The sequence below is a fragment of the Haliotis rubra genome, unplaced genomic scaffold, assembly GCF_003918875.1.
Source record: "Haliotis rubra isolate DU_JTF1 unplaced genomic scaffold, ASM391887v1 Scf232, whole genome shotgun sequence".
Lineage (NCBI taxonomy): Eukaryota > Metazoa > Mollusca > Gastropoda > Lepetellida > Haliotidae > Haliotis > Haliotis rubra.
Genome location: NW_025766359.1, coordinates 695,843 through 713,572, shown reverse-complemented (window position 1 = coordinate 713,572; position 17,730 = coordinate 695,843). Strand labels below are relative to the sequence as shown.

At 45.1% G+C, this 17,730-nt stretch overlaps 1 protein-coding gene across 3 annotated transcripts in view; it reads right to left on the bottom strand.

Moving 5' to 3' along the window:
- Positions 1 to 17,730, bottom strand: part of LOC124278161 (sodium-dependent dopamine transporter-like) — an 89,482-nt gene that overhangs the window by 49,624 nt on the left and 22,128 nt on the right. For 2 of the 3 annotated variants that reach the window (XM_046713895.1, XM_046713894.1), the window contains exon 1: positions 15,371 to 15,644. The exons of the other annotated variant lie outside the window; for it this stretch is intronic. The gene's annotated coding sequence lies outside the window, so the exon portion shown is untranslated. Of the gene's footprint in view, positions 1 to 15,370; positions 15,645 to 17,730 lie in introns of those variants that run through there. 3 annotated transcript variants of the gene reach the window in all.

The window sequence follows — 17,730 nt, the reverse complement described above, 5'->3', positions numbered from 1 at the left end:
TGAGCACTTCACAAGCTGCCATATAGAACTGTAACTTTTAATTGCTAAGCCATTGCTAAGCATTACTCAGCATTGCTTAGCACTTGGTAAGCCACGGGTTGGTCGGTCTTGAGCACGAGCTTAGCATGCTTCGTCTCGGCTAGCTGCCTCTTCACCCGTTCCCGTTCTAGTTTGCTCATCACATCGTTCTCCTCAAGCATTCCTCGAACGAATCCCTGTCCTTGCAGTGGAATAAGGCTACCCATCGCGTCTGTTCCCTGAGGTCTTTCAGCACCGAGTTGAACTTCTGCGTCAGCACCCAGACGCTGTGCTTTGCGTGCCGGCCGGAGAAGGCTAGGTACGATAGCATGTCTCTCTTTTTTGTTATCTCCTTGTTAGCGCTGCAGTCGTCCAGGATGAACAGCGTCGACTCCCCATTGAATTTCTTATGGTAAGCCTTCAGCCAGTCCTGCAGGCGTGTTCCCGGTCGACTCTGTGCACGTCCGGGTCCGTCATCACCCAAGGTCTTTCCGTGTACGTCCTGTTCATATGCAGAGTAGGGCACATGATAACGATGTTGTCGAAGGTGTCCCGGTAGTACCCCTCCAGCATATCCAGCACGAAAACGGTCTTCCCACAACCAGTCTGCCCGCACACTATGGCGCAGTGCGGGTCGCGGGGTAGATCAATAGATGGCTTGCACGAATCTCCCATTGTCTATATTAAGCTGCGCATCCATAATCACGTACAGATATAACTTCAACTTGCCAGCGGGTTGAGCCTTCTTGGTAATCTGGATGGTTATCCCCTCACTGCCGTTGTCGATGTGGCGTCCACTGCCGTGCAACCGGTCGTCGTCCGTGGATCGCATGTCCAACCATAGCGCGTACTTGGTGGTCAGGTATTCCCCGATCTGCACGGAGGATAGATCCAGGTCCTTGATGACGTGTGGGTGCCGGGTCGGTAGCTTCGTTATCTCATCCCACTGCTGGTATGCCCTCATACCAGCGCTGAACAGCTGGTTGGGCACGCCCTCGATGGTCACTTCCACCTTCGTGATCTCGGGGTTGAAAAACTTCTCGCTGTCCCTTCGGAACGGCTCGTAATCCTCCACAGGAACGATCAAGATGTCTTTCATCAACCGCGCCGGCACGTTCAGGTTGATGTTCCACAGCGTGTCGCTCTTGTCCCGATTGATCTTTCTATGCCACAGTATGCGATCGTACAGGATGGCCACCTGGCCCGAGTAATGGTTTCGAACCTGCCTGGCCAGATCCGGGCTAGTGACCATGTCAAACTCCAGAGAGATGTTGTCGATGGTGTAACTGGCCTCATCACCGTTCGGCGTGCGCACGACTTTGCTGTAGTCGTTGAACATGAGCTCGTATTCAAGTCTATTACCCAGCGCGGCCTGGTAAAAACGGCGCGTGCCCCGTGAGCAACTCGAAGTCGAGCGGCACGCAGAACCTGTTCCATACGCTTCAGCAATGGCCTTTTCACCCACCGGGATCTTGTCTAGCTGGTTTGCAGTGAAGTCGTTGCCGCTGATCTTGATGGTGGTCTTCTTGACGATGGTCCGACCTACGTTCCGCACGAGCTCACGTTTGTCGTTGCCGGAGGTCAACATGAGGTTGAACACCAGTCGAACCGTGCCGGGCACGATGAGGTCATTCTCGCCCAGGTTGGGGAATCGAACAAGCAGCGTTTGGTTCTGGTCTATCTTGCTGGGATTGTTGGTGATGGTCACTGACTGGCGCACGGCTCTGGCGCCTAGAGGCTCCCTTGATCTCCGGAAAGGGTCTAGCTTCCTACCGTATGACATTGTTATATACATAATTAAATACAATGGCTGAAGGTGGTTACGATAACATCCAGATGGATGACTTGTGGGATGATAGTGCCCACTCGTTCGGAGAGGAGGAAACCTCGTTCTCACAAAGCAACCGACTCCTGAAGCAGACTGTCGACAAATACTACGACGAGTTGAGGCGTAAACACAACGTCGAGCCATTGGGATGAGACTATTCCAGGTTCACCCTCGACGAGAATGGCACGCTGCGATTGAAGGCTAACCCCGGGGATCAATCTCATGAACGCGCGCACGAGAGAACCGCTTGCCTTATTGACACTCATCAGTCGCCATGGGGGTATCCGCAGTGAACTAGGCCTCAAAGATGATTGGCCTAAGCTTCCCCCGAAGGTCGTCCAAGATCTGCAAGCTACCAGGGCCGAACTCAACGATGAGCCCCAACGTGCCATTGAACAACTGTTGGACACGTACCATAACAAACCCTTAACCAGGCTCGAGCTTACCATTCGGGAACTGTGAAGGCTGGACAAGGCCATGCAAACCATTCGTGGGTCACTCGTGGACAACACGGCCAAACTGGACGCGATCAATGAACACATCGCCCGTGAAAAGACCAAACTCAGTCAGGTAGATGACGAGTCTCTGAAAGCCACCATCGAGGAACGATTGTCGAACCAGGAAGAGGAAAGGTCGACCCGGCTGGAAGCGGCGTCCTCCTTCCGAGACCAGATTCAGTCCCAGATCAGCCGCGTGCGGGGAGGCCCTGGCTAAACTCGGGGGTAAGTATGCCGAAGCCCTGCTCGCATCCTGGGTAGCATCGTCTCGTGGCTGCTGAGTACGCTGGCTAAAACTGCCACGTTGCTCGGTCAAAACCTGTGGCAGCCATTGTCGCCGTGGCCGGGCTGGTGTATATAGCCAAATGACCAAAATGAGGCCGACAGCGATCCCAGCGAACACCAGAGTGGTTTTACTATCGAGGTGTTCCTTGTTCTCAGCCACCCGGTCAGGCGGAACTGGCTGTGGGGGTGCGGGCGAACCCTGGGCTCCGAGGGTGGTATGACTATGCCCGTTTCACGGGCAGTGGGCTGTGGTACGTGCCTCACATTGATGCCTGTATTGACACCCAACTTCTGGTCGGCTGTGGCTATGACTATTTCGTTGTTGTATCCCACCACTTTATTGATTCTCAGTTGCATGTCGCTCGGGGCCATGTACAGGCCCACGTCGAACACATAGTCGACTTTAGACAGGGGGTATTTCGAACACGTCTTGGTAGCGCCGGATGGCACTCGGCAGATCGACCGGTCTAGCAATAGCATCATCGACGTTGGCCAAGAACTGTTTCTGTGCGTCGTAAGCAGTCCCCTTACCGAACGCGTTTGTGCCTGCGCACCAAACAGCGCCCATACGTACGTTCAAATCGAGTCGTTCAAGCGTTCGGTGCCGGCGCGAGTGAACCCTTTCGACGTGTCCAACATATATACTTTCCAATTGTCTTCAACGGAGGAGGGTTGCTCGACATTTTGGATGGTGAAACCAACGTCGCCTGTAAAGTCCATACAGTCATCTCGCCATTCGTTAATCGACAGAGCAACTTCTGGCCGCAGTAAACCTCGTTTCAGTAGATCATCGCTGGCTTCTTTCACCGGTTTTGGCCTACTGTGTATGGGTTTAGGAACGAGGTTGGAGAATGCATGGAAGAAATTACCCGAACTAAACATATTGTGCTTCATAAAGTTTACCACTGTATCTTTTCGTAATGCTTTTACGAAGAGTCCATCACTGTATGGAATACCCAACCCGTGAATAACTCCTACCGGTATACGCCAATCCGTTTTCCGATCGATTTCGAATTCACCACAAATCCGTTCGTAAGCCCGCCGATCGTGCCGATTGTTTGATGCATCCAACGCCTTGTCCTGTGGAAGCGGGGCGCTGATCTCTTTGAGGATACGCCTGACCTGGTAGTGCACCACACGGCGAAGTTGAGTTGATTCTGCCAGAACTGCATAGGGTTGTTGAACCAAGCGTGGACTGCCTTGACGTTCGTCACCGAAAGCCTATACCCGTTCGAACACATCGATAAACTGGGCTCCAAAGTACAACCCAGCCACGTCGACCACGATCTTCATGTTCGTGAAGTCTATGTCCATCTTAGGGTAAAACACTCCCAGGGTGTACATTTTAAAAGTATTATATCATGGTACATATACTCTCATATGTACGTGACATTTCCAGGCATAACGAGCGGTGATGTCGTTCAGCCGCTGCATGCGAGCGATAACACGTCGGGTCACCTCGAAGTCGCACTCTGCGATATCACCTACCTGCCGCGGTGGACCAACATCAACGACAGCAACAACAAGCTGTTCATCAGTGGCGTCAGCAACCACATAACCGACGGCTACTACAGCGTGTGCTCGCTAAGCGATGAAGACTTCGAGCCCGTGGGAGCCGAACTCAAGATGAATGACTCAAACGGCACATTTATGTTAACCAACAATGGAATAAACCCCTTGAGGCTCGGCCGACCATTGGCGAGGACACTCCGGCTGCCGCCAGACGAGATAAAACCAACAACCAGTGTCACGGGTACGAAGTTACCCGAGCTAGTCCCGTACCACGAGATGTGCATTCATCTCGATCAGCTGAGCACGACGGACAACATTCAAGCCGATGGCCCTTCAACGCTGCTGAGAGCCGTACCGTTGAAGACGGAGAAGTACAACGATGGCAGAACTGAGTCGTTTTCATCGCGGCAGTACAAGAGGTTAACTCGGGCCACCATCCTGGAGTTGGTAATATCAGTGTTAGATATAAAGCATAATCCTGTGAATATAGGATACCTCAGCATAACACTTCACATAAAATGACTAGCGCACAAGGGCCCGGAAGGTTGAAGAGATGCGTCAATGTAGGGATCTCCGACCTCGGGGACACACACGGGTTCGACGACCCCGGAGTAGAGAGTAGACTGTATGCCTTACAGCTTAAAAAACCGCATTTACAAACGCGTTGAAGTCCCCTCCAGCGGTAGAACCCTAGGTGATATAGTCGATACCTCAGGAGCGGCCCTCAACACTCGGTACGACCTAGTCCGCATCGGTGATGATAGATGGTCAGTATACCCATCGTTCGGCGGCTAACTGTTCGACCTAGAAGACGTCGAGGGCACGACCGTCACCCGAAACAAGCCGTATGCCCTCGTCTTCGCCGACGATGACAAGTGGGTGTTGCTACCCTCTGGTTTCTCACCATTAGGCTCGGCTGCCCCTACGTGTTCATGGAAAACAAAGACAACTACCTGAACAAAGTCGTGAACAATGGAACCCTGCTCGTGGCTTACATCCTGATGCAGAGTCGTAGCATAGTCATCAGCCCACTCTCCAGTATGGCAGCCAACATGTTGTCAAGCAAGCCCCGGACGCAAAACGTGGGGTTGCAGGTGGTATCTGAATTCAAAGGCATGGTCAACATCCTGGAGAGTCTACCGGCGAACTCCACGCTGGTCATCCAAGTCTACCTAGGTGAACCATCGCAGCGCAAAGTCGAAGTCGTGAAGGGGATCTAACTTCGGTGGGTGAAACAACACCAGTATAACGTTTGCACTGTTTACGTAAGGGTGGGGGTCGACTCCCACACCAGTCTGCAGGGGGTCACCGTGACCATGGAAGACACGATATCACTCACCAAGATCTTCCTACCTGACAACATACACCTCATGGGGGTGAGGTGCACCCTGAACTACTATAAGAAAGAAAGTTGGAATCTATCTCATAATAGTAATATAGCAATGACCAGTCATCGTCCCAACATCACGCTTAGCGACCTAGGAGACACGGAGGGGTTCGATCTGCCCGGCAGGGATGGCGCCTTGTACGTCCTACGCTTTTACAACAACATGTACATAAGGGTGCCTCTGTCAGACGACTTTAAAGAGCCAAATTGGTTGATCAACATGACCCTCAGCACACCTTATATCTCGTTCAACAAAGATGGGTATATCTCCGAAATTAGGAACAACGGTATCTTGCTCGGGGCTTTCATTCCGGATCGTGGCCTAAGTACTCGGCTAATACCGGATCACACGGGTAAAATGTTAGCCCCACACCATTCAGAGTTAAGGTTTGACGTACCCGATTCCCAATTGGATCTTATGACTATGAAACCAGGCTCCACACTCGCCATAGAAGTCTATCTCGGGGCACTTTTTGATGATACAGGACTACAACTTAGGCACCTACTCAGGCACCAACGTTGCTGTATCGTCATACAACCGGACTCCTTAACGGGTTCTATAGTCCCCTCAGTAAGCCTCTATGGGGTTCATGTGGACGCAGAGTTATCTATTAGCCTCTCACCTATTTCCCTGTACGATGATCTACGCCTTATAAGCCTCAAATACACTGTGCAAGGATTAAATGGCACACAATTAAAAGATATTTCATAGAATATATTATATACACAGGATGGGGCTGTACCCAGTCGTAGAGGAAGTAGCGAAGACCCTGGAAACCGTAGACGGGTTCCGCTTGAGACAGTTATGCGACATAAAACGGCAACTAGAACAAGACTGCGACAGACGGACAGCATTATGCAAGAAGTACCGTAGAGCTTTCAATGTCGTGGATTGGGTTGATACCGCCCTTATGACAACCAGCTTGGGGCTAGGGGCAGTAGGTGTCGGGTTGTTCGCCACCATCGTAGCCGCACCCATAGCCCTAGGCATCGAAATAACAGCTGGGGTGTCAGGGTTGGCGGGGTTGGTGTTTAAGTTTGCATCCCGCAGACTGCATCGTAAAGCGTTGAAGCACGACAAGGCCAGGGTTCTGGCTGAAGCAAAGCTGAACACAGTAAGCGGCCACATCTCCAACGCACTCACTGACAGTAAAGTCTCCGAGGAGGAGCAAGAGATCCGGTCCAAGTCTCGTACGACTACCATCAGCGAAGACGAGAAAAAAAAGTACATAGAACAAGCGGTACAACAAGCCCGGCAAGCCTTCATTACGAAGACCAAAGAGCTCATAGGCGATTCACATTAAACTTTTTCGTCGAGGTCAACATAATGTAGGTGTTGGTTAGCGGTCATAGTGACCAGGAAGTTGGTTCGGGCCACCGAGGGGGTTCGTCAGAGAAGAAATTATTGGTCATACATCACGGCACCATGTTGCCACCCAAGTAGCGATTCAAGGCCATAGTGGCCAGGAAGTTGGTTGGGGGATTCAAAAGTGGTATATTGACTGGGGGTGGGGGGTGAGTGTAGAGATCGGGGCCTGATAAAAGCCTTTATCTATGAAATAAAGCTTTACAGAGGCCTTTGGCAAAAGTGATCCCGTACCCCCACTGTATATACTACTTGTGTCCGAGTGGGGTATTCATGCTTCACTGCGGCATGGTATCTCAGTGGGCTAGCACTATAAAACCAGCTTCAGTCTGGGCTGGTACAAGCAGCCGCACATACACACGCATGCACGTCGTCATATGAGCGAAATATTCTGAAGTACGACGTTAAACCCAATTTCACCTCACCTCACGCTGAAAATGGATAGAATTGTTGGTTACAAAACTAGCAAAACTACCATACCACCTGCCTCCACCTTCAAAAGCTGTTTCTTCTTTCGTCCAAACAGTAATAGGCCTCGTGTAATGCCACAGGTAAATCCAACTTGGAATTCCCACCTGGTTAAAATGACCCCTACACACAATCTCTGTACATATCCAGGTAAATTATCCCTAAACAAATTGTATATTTGCTGTCGAGCTGTGTCAAACAAGCACACCTCCCATTTCCATTTGATTCTCAGGTACCATTTTCAATCGAGGTAAGCGTGACGAAAGCTGACAGCCAGCCAAGTCTTTGTGTTCCTGCTGAGTAACTGGCTATGTTGTACTACCTTATAGTATTCTCCCCTCCGAACTTCTGGCCCAGACAATTGCTTAGGCTAATAAAGGAAAAGGTAAAATGTTCCTATTGTACTTGCAGGTGTATTTTCATGAACTGCTGACGCCTGTGTTGTTTTCATTTATGAAGTCGCTACATAGTTCAGGTAAGCACATTTCTCAGGTAATTGTCCAGAGTATTAGATTCCTGTCTGATAACAAGAGGGCTATTGTGGTACCCAGGTATATCCACACATTTGCTAGGTCAGATCGGTAAACATACACACCATCCCTACACTAAATACAGCACAGCTGTCCATTTCACATTGTACTCCCAGCTAATGTCTCACTTGAACCACAACATAAGTTTTATTAGCTAATACACAATTATGTTAGGTATATAGAGAATATACCGGATGACTGCAGCATAAAATATTACCTCACTTATTCATAACATAAACAAAATTTACAAAATGTTACAACAAACGAAAACATGACTTGAAACAACCTTAAAGTTACATTATCAATGCATTTGAGATTCACATTGCCCTACCTCCCACAACAAGTATTACCTTCAATGAGTGCATTTCGGAATTGGGAACAGAATGAAAAACTACCAACAATTCCATTTGTAATCCAATAACAATACCACAATGTTGTAAATGTATTTATGATTTTTGCTCTGTGAGGTCGAGCACTGCCATACATTAAATATCATTGCCAATGGTACCAGCAAATGGCCTGACGATGGGATCGTCCCGATATCTCAAAGCATTCAAACTGCCATTCCTTCTCACATACAGGTCTGTGGAGCCGTCAAGTGAGAGGCCACCCAAACCATAATTGATCCTCCTCCAAAGCTGCCATGTTCAACCACATTACAGTCAGCAAAATCGTTCATTTTTCGAACTCTACAAACGTCTCCTTCCATCACGAAAGTCCAAGCAGAATCTGGATTCGTCTGTGAACAAAATTTCCTAAATGAGGCTCTATCCACATTCACGTGCAATTTCATGTCGATTTCTTCTGTGATGTACGTCCAAAAGTGGACGAACAGCTTGTCTACGGTCACGCAAATTGTGAGTGTGAAGTCTGATCAGAGATCCACATCCAAGTCACATTTGTGAGTTCAGAATTTATCGTTTTTGACGATTTCAGTCTGTCCCTTTTGTCGGTCCTGGTGTGAAGTAGTTTTCCTGGGACGTCCGCTCCTAGTTCTCTCCTTGACTGATCCGCGCTGCTGATGCCGTTCACGTAGTCTGCTGATGGCTCTGTGACTTCCCTATAAGAAAGACCGGCGTCCAAAAGACCAATGACTTGGGCCGCCTCTTCTGTTGCTAAGTGTCTTCTTTCGGGCATTTGGAACACAGGTAATAAAATCATCGCCCCAAGCCGTGGATGCATCCAGGGTATAGTGGAAAGTTATCGTAACGTATACCCTGGAGATTATCGAGGATGTACCTCCCCGACCAAAATGGGTGACCCTCCCTTAACATAATCTGACCTATGCTCATAAACTCTGCTCGAACTCTCTGCTAACAGCTTTATGTGAACTGACATTCGGTCTATTCCTCAGCCTTTTCTGAAATATCATGTCTAACTATGCGAGATGCGGGTATTTGTGTTTTGCGAACGTCAGACATTAGTCTTTCCATAAACATATAGCGTAATGTTCATGAACTGTGAGGGATAACAATCAAGGCGGTCGGCCTGCACACAAAAATGTATTCGTGAAGACAACACAGGACAGAAGACGAGACTGGTATCGCAATGCCGGCAGGGACGACCCGTTGACAAGACTCAGACCAAGCGATCGTAGCGCTAAGATGATCGTAACTCCCATACTTTAACGTAGAATTACGACTGTCGTAACGCCACGATCGCTTTGAGGGCCCTGATTCGCTCACCATGTCACATGTGTGATCCACGAGTATCGCAATTCTTAAAGGGACCATCCGTCTCATGTTTACATCTCACAGAAGCTGAATCGTAGTAAATAAGATGACCACAACAGTCACCAAAACATATTCATATAGAGTGTCTCTACTGTACGTCAAGGTCAAATAGCGGTATATGCTACAGGTCTGCTTGGACATGGCGGCATCATTATACGGCCATGGACATTTGTATAATGATATAATTTTGATTGTCTCATGAAGACTCCTAATCTCTCATGGTCAACAGTTGACAAATGCCTTTCCAAGTGCTCGAGAAAAGTCTAGGTCGCCTCGACCCACTTGCAGGACACACAACAAACTCATTCAATGGCAAGCAAATTGTTTACCGAAAATATATTCACGGTGAAACTTGGTACAAGTTAAAAAGGGGAAATGCATGGGACACCATGTTTGTAGTTGTAAGTGGTTGGTCTACCTGGAAATGCAATCAACACGTCTAACACGAAACTTTGTGAAATAACCAACCAGTTCCCGTATGCCAAACCCAACCAAACAACTTCCGAGGAAGGGTCGCAACACACTTGCCGAAATCATAATCATTGCTGACATTTTACCACAACCAAAACTTGAGATGGCGTAATCCACACTAGTTTTGGAGTACGTCGTATATACGTATCCTATGAATCGTCTTATTACATTAATTGCTGGCTTCCGGTAAAGTGTGTTTAAAGGTGAATTGGGGACATTTGCACGCCACTAATTAGCTGATCATGCACGGGGAATTGATAGAAACATCACTTGTGACACATATACTTATAATGCGAACTATCCTTAGTTTAAGAATACATGCACAGTTCAACCGGATATCACCATACAAGTGTGGATTTGAGGTTTTTAAATATCAGAAAAATCTTTTGTAGAAACTCGAGAAAATCACCGAAAGAAAACCACAATATGTTAAAATATTCAATTAAATTTGAGGAGGGAAGTTTGCACGCGTAGAAATTGTGTCATAACATCACTTAACATAAGCACGCTTGCATCTTACTGTATTCTTCATAGGGACCTATTCAATTCCCAAACACAAAAATAGATGTATTTGTCCGCCTTAAGTTTACATGAAAACCCTGAATTTTCATTGGAATTAACTATGGTATTATGGGCGTGGCGGATGTCGGGGCTTGGAATTATTTCTATGTTGATATAATGAAACATAATGCAACTCTACAGTCATTCGATTATTTAAGAAATGCTTCCAGATATAATATTCCTCATGGACATAAACGTTTTGGGGAACGTGTCATACACGTTTATTATTCGTTAGTCAAATCAAATACTTATATCGCTATTTCATATGAAATAGTAATATCGCTATTTCATATCAAATACATAGATATGTGTGCCTTTGCTTGGTTAAAACCTGATTTTCAGCTCAAATCCAAGCACAGATGAAATATTCAGCTTACACATGAAACTGTGTGGAAATGATTATCTCCGCCATATGTTACCACTTTTGTATTACTGCCATGGATGCTGCACGAGACAGGACGTGGCTCGTAATATAATGCAGTTATATTCCTGAACCACTGAGTGAGTGAGTGCGTTTAGTTTTACGCCGCACACAGCAATTTTCCAGCTATATGGCGCCGGTCTGAACATAATCCAGTCTGGACCAGACAACCAGTGATAAACAGCATGAGCATCGACCTGCACAAGTGGGATGCGATGACATGTGTCAACCAAGTCAGCGAGCCTGACCACCCGATCCCGTTAGTCGCCTCTTACTACAAGCATGGGCTACTGAAGATCAATATTCTAACCCGGATCTTCATGGGTCCTGAACCATTGAAATACAAGTTAATATCGGTCAGTATGGTTATAACCCATTCTACCATGACTTCAGTAAACACTGAATTGTGATTGGTTAATTAAAGTCATTCAGAGGTATATAATCACGTTATACAGGTCTCTGTTTTCCGTGCGCAATCATACATGGTTTACGGTAATGCACTATTTTTGTCTGCTCACCAACATGGCGGACACCAAACAACCTACCGATGCATCGATAAATTACGGCGATTTTACTGTCGGAAATTACACATGTCTTTAAAGATGGATTTAGCGATGACGGGCTCGACTCACTACTTGCGTAAATCACAGCAATAGGTGTTTATACATACAAAAGTACTTCGAAAGCATGGAAACAAATATTCAGTCGAACAAGATCAAAACATCGTCTGCTTTCCGAATAAAAATTCAGCAAAAAAAATATGTTTACGTTGATTCTATGTTATGTCAGAATAGATCCAGCAATAGACTGCTACATAATTTCCGTGTTAAATTTATTATCAGCTTTCGTCAACAATATCGCCACTGATCTTGATCCGGTAAAGGAGGATGCATTAACATCGAACGCCGAAGAAATTTTAATGCCTTCCGTCCACATAAATAAACAGTTGGGTTATCAATTCAAACAAATGATATTTTGAAATTTGTACTGTTTCAAATTTAGCGGTAGTAAAACACAATTACAGAATCTGCAAACCGTTCTGTTTAGCCCAACATATTCTTTTTCTAAAAGTATAATATCGTTGAAAAAGTTATTTAGCTTAGTCATGATCCCTCTTATCCATTACACTGCTTGATCTAAAGTAGTCTATTAAAGTATAATTAATTACCTTACCGTGTTTATGCCAGAGGTACACCCTCATGTCTTGATCCATCCTTTTTTCGGAAATATCACCACAAATCTGGCTCTTTGTCAACAGACTCGCGAACATGCCAGCGAATCCGATTCAATTTGAATTCACTACACTTTGAAACCACTAGGTCACAAAACACTTTCCAAAATGTAGAAAATAATATCCGTTGAATCGAATTTGAGCACAAAGTACACACATGAGTGTGTAAGAGTCACCACAGCTGTCGCACGCAGACGTAGAGGTGCGTGAAATCGTGAAGTTGACAGGGCGCAAAATTCAACAGTATCTAAATTCGGTACAACACGGACTTCTCGTTACAGCCAAAGCGCCTCTACTCTTAAATTTTGTACCAGTACCAGTAATTAGATATCAAAGACTATCTCAGTCATACAATCAGGTTAACCTTGCGCAAACTGTCAGAGGCTCTCCTGTCGCATCTTTCCAAATTTGCACGTAAATGTAAACAATGACTTCCGAGAAAAGGTCAAGGCCATGAGGTTGCTGCCATTATTCTAGTGGGGTAAGGGTCTACGGTGGAATTTTCAAATGTGAACCAAGCTTTTTAAACTTATTTGATATATGTTTTCCAACTTATCAGTTAATGATTGGTGATTGATGCATTGAAAAAACAAAACGTGATTTGTTATTACTGAATCTGGAGTTTGTTAGCCATTGACGGTTTGCCAGCAAACACCCCGTTTCGGGCGATGCCACTTGAGATTGGAATGCCAGGCCGCTTCACGTATTGACTCGTAACCAAAGAAAGAGCTCCACCTGAAACTGTTCATAAAATTGTCATGGTAGAATGGAGATAAACCTACTGTGTTGGAAAATCAGAGGTATATAACGAAATTATAATAGCTCTAAATTGTTAATTTAAAACCTCACGCTACGCGTTCGGTTTTAAATGAAATTTAGAGCTATTATAATTTCGTTATATACCTTTGATTTTCCCACACAGTAGGTTTATCTCCTAATTGACCTTAAAACCACTCTTTCACGCCACACTTCTCTAAAAGTAAATAATACATTTCTTTCAATAATACTAACTATCAGCCCACAGGGAGGCTACAATATAATTTACTCCAAAAACAATTACGTATTTATATTACATTATTAAATTAAAAAGTTCGAATGAACTAATGCAACGTTGCATTAAATCGACTCTCGCTGCCTCTACCGGCTGAACATTATTTCAAGCGAACCCCATGGAGTTATGTCCCCTTGGAGCGCTCTTTACGAATATCCTATAACTAACTTGTGATTGAAACCAGTTGGGCAAACACCGACAACACCGCGTGCGACAGTTTGCGATGTACGGAGCAATCGTTGACATACCATATATTGCAATTGTTCTCTGTTTGGAAAATGTTCGCCTCGAAGTTTCAGTTATAGATTTCAGGAAAGTCGTAAAGGATAGTAAGTCTTTATTGCATCAATAGGAAGCTACAGTGAGTGCATATGTCACAACATGTATAATATAGTGAGTGAGTGAGTGAGTTTAGTTTTACGCCGCACTCAGCAATATTCCAGCTATATGGCGGCGGTCTGTAAATAATCGAGTCTGGACCAGACAATCCAGTGATCAACAGCATGAGCATCGATCTGCGCAATTGGGAACCGATGACATGTGTCAACCAAGTCAGCGAAACTGACCACCCGATCCCGTTAGTCGCCTCTTACGACAAGATAGTCGCCGTTTTATGGCAAGCACATGGGTTGCTGAAGACCTATTCTACCCCGGATCTTCACGGGTCTGTATAATATAGGCCAAAATATTGTCGAAAAGTGTAAAATAGTGCCTTTAAACCGAACATTTAGGGCAGTATATGAAATATAGGATGAATCTAAACATGGTCATTTAAAAGGGTATTTAAACCTGAGTCATTCAATGAACAGCATTTAGAAATATATGAAGCTGCTGATCATATTTATATATTTGCTCATACTCTTCCAAATGATACGTACATTTCATCTGCAGATGACATTTTGCTGTCTACACAACAACTGGCGGTAAATAAGAACAATGGCAACTTGAAGAGACAGTGAAGATTGCTTCCACTCCTCACTAACACCCATGTGTGTAAACGTTTAAACTAAGTATGTGTCAATATATGAAAGGCTGCCACACGTTTACTTCAAAACCAGAAGATTACGTCGCAGTTTCTGCCACACTGACTGGAAACTTATCGAGTGAACAGATAAAACGTGCTCAAGCGATCTCCACCTGTTGACATGATGCCTAGTAATGACTGCTGTACACGCACAATGTACATGATCAATAGACAGAAGCGGCAAAACCCCTTTCCACGTTCATAAGACATGTCAGCTAAACGCAGAGTCGATTGTACAATTTTGCCTATATCATGAGTGTATTACAGCTGTACGATGTTGTTCTTATACAATCGAGTTTGGGCCAGACAATCCAGTGATTGTCACCATGCGATACGACGACGGAGCATGTGTTTATCAATCACTATACAATAGTGAGGGTACCAGGAGCCCTACTGGCGACAAATCTGTGCTAAGTCTAGTCAGATGTTCACCTGAAATATTTCGGGAACGTATGGTACAAATCAAATTGCATCGGACATAATTTTTGTCACTCATGCATCAAATTTTGAAGTGTCTTCCACATTTCCATCATAACACTTAAAAGTTTTACTGAGGCCTTGAATGTTGTAACCTTGATCGAACAACTTCTGAGCAAGATTGGTATGATGCTCTTTAAAATCTTGGTAAAATATGTAAACTATCTTGAAAACAGCTTCTCGTCCCAACCACGAACCGATGTCGACTGAGTGAAAAGTTTCAAAACAGTGTATAACTGGTGGATAGAAAAACGTTTTAGCCTCGCCGCCTAAAGAATGAGACACGTTTGCCGACATTACAGTATCACGTAGGTGACTGAAACATCGGCTTTTGACATCGCATATGACGATGGAAGTTCCTGCAGTCCGTCCACGACATTTCCCCAGCCATTGTCAAGTGTACTTAATATTCCGATCTATCCCTGTTTTACACTGCTATTATAAATTTTGGCAAATGCAAAGGCAGTGATTTCATTCAATGTCACAATTTCATATAGTTCATATACTCACGTAATGCTTCATGAGGAATCACGACATTGCTGAACTGTCAGGGCTGTCTGTTCCACCGGACCTCCTCTCAGCAGAACATATCCAGGATAAGATGGACCCACGACTGTCGACAACAACCCGGTAACCCTTGTTCATTTGGAGCAATCATTTGTATAGCTTTGGAAAACGGGTTTTTGACATTGTTATGTTTCAATTGTTACACCACCCCCTTCTAAACGCATATCGCTCTGTCTTATGTTTCAAGGTATGGCTTTTATCAATTTGTTTTGATGAAACATTGATCAGACCAGTGACCAAATTTCATGTTGATGTTGTTTTCCATAACAAACATTTTCGTCACTTTATTTGAACTATTTTTCTTTGTGTTCCTTTGAACAAAGTTAAGCCCCTCACGAAGGAGCAGTATTTCCCGACTTTACTTACGTTAGAAAATATACGTTTCATCCGGCGGCCATTTGAACAACGTTTGAAATCTAAATATCGTCTGGCTGTCAGATTTACACACGTTTAAAGTGGTGTTAAAATATACGAAAATTCAACACTGCATGTATTTCACAGGTGTGTAAATCTGGCCATTATGTTCATGTGTTTTCCAGCATGTGTAACAAACGTAAATGCTGTAAAGGTAGCACATGGATTTCAGTACCCTTGAAATCTCCTGTGACCAGCGTTATGTTTTTCATATATTTAATACAAGCGTAAATAATTGGTAATGAATAAATAGAGTATTACAATATTGGCATTAATTTAAAATGTATTTCAGTGTTTCGGATATATAACTGTCACATTGGGTTCGTTAGAGTGTCCGTCTTCGCCATAATGTACTGAGATCATTAGAAACACAAGGCAAAGTGATACCGAAGACCAAGCACCTACAATTTATGGGGCTGCACTATCACCATGTGTGCCTTTCTTGACATAAAACATGGTGTCTGCTTAAAAGGTTCATATACGGGTCTATGGATGAGCATTGGACATTGTTTTCTTTAGTAACTGCCTTTTCGTCTCCAAATAAAGTTAGCATTCTGTGCATGTTTAACAATAAACCGTAATAAATAAGTGTAAGATGGATATTATTGGTCCTTTGCATCTTAGTGTACGTGTGCTTGTGTGTGCTTGTGTGTGTGTACATTTTAGATAACTGTTCTTCGGTACACAGTTTATATACTCTCCCAAAACAGAAACGCATATAGGAATTTCAACTGTATTTTTATGTTTATTTTGAAACATCTTGTAGGCTTTATGAGTCAATGAAATATAGCGAAATTGCACACCGGGAATGCAGACTTATCCGTCTTTGGCACCAACTCGAGGAAAGTCAGTTTGAGTGTCACATGGAGACGTGTGGTGGCGCTGAAGTCAATACCTCGTGTGACCACCGTGGGCATCCAGAACTGCACGGCATCGCCTTGGCATCGAACGAATAAGTCTCAGAATCTCGTGTTGCCCAATCGCAGCCTACTCTGCCTGTAGTGCCTGTGCGAGTTGCTGAAGTGTCTCGGGCTGCGGGTAACGGCGTCGCACCCGCCTGTCCAGGGCATCCCACAGATGTTCGATCGGGTTTAAGTCCGGTGATCTTGAGGGCCAGGGGAGCACATTGATGTTGCGGTTCTGGAGGAAGTCTCTAGTGTGACGTGCTGTGTGGGGCCTGGCATTGTCCTGTTGAAACAACTCCCTCTGGCGATCAATGATTGTAAGGAGGTATGGGCGTAGGATTTCGTCACAGTACCGTTGAGCTGTCAGGTTGCCCTGGATCATCACCAAATCACTTCTCCTACGGCTCCCCACATCATAACACTTCCTCGGCCGAATCTGTCCACCTGGGGAACGCAAGCGTCGGCGAAACGTTCACGTCGACGTCTGTACACCGCATTCTTCCATCGCGTCGTTCCAATAGAAATCGTGATTCATCAGTGAACAAGATTCTACGCCAATTCGGTAGGTTCCAGGCCTGAACGTTGGTGCACCATTGAACTCGACGTCGACGATGTTGTTGACACTACACGCCGAAATTGAAAATCATGCTGTTAAATACGGGTATTTTACGGATGGTGCGTAACCAGAGCAAAACCTTTTGTAAAATGAATCACGTTTTAATTCATTGCTACATGAAATTGCTATTTTCATGATGCCTTTCTTTTTTTGGAGAGTATATATGACATACAAGGCAGACACGGCTTATTACAATAAAACACACACAGGTGTATTCACAAAGACGTGAACCGTTAGGCCCCTAAATGTATTACACAACTGTATGGGGTATCTGACTGAACAAATTCATTAACTTTCCTTTATAAATATATTACAAATTAACACGTCACAATTTAATTCTGGACTCACAAAAGTCCAGAAACTCTCTG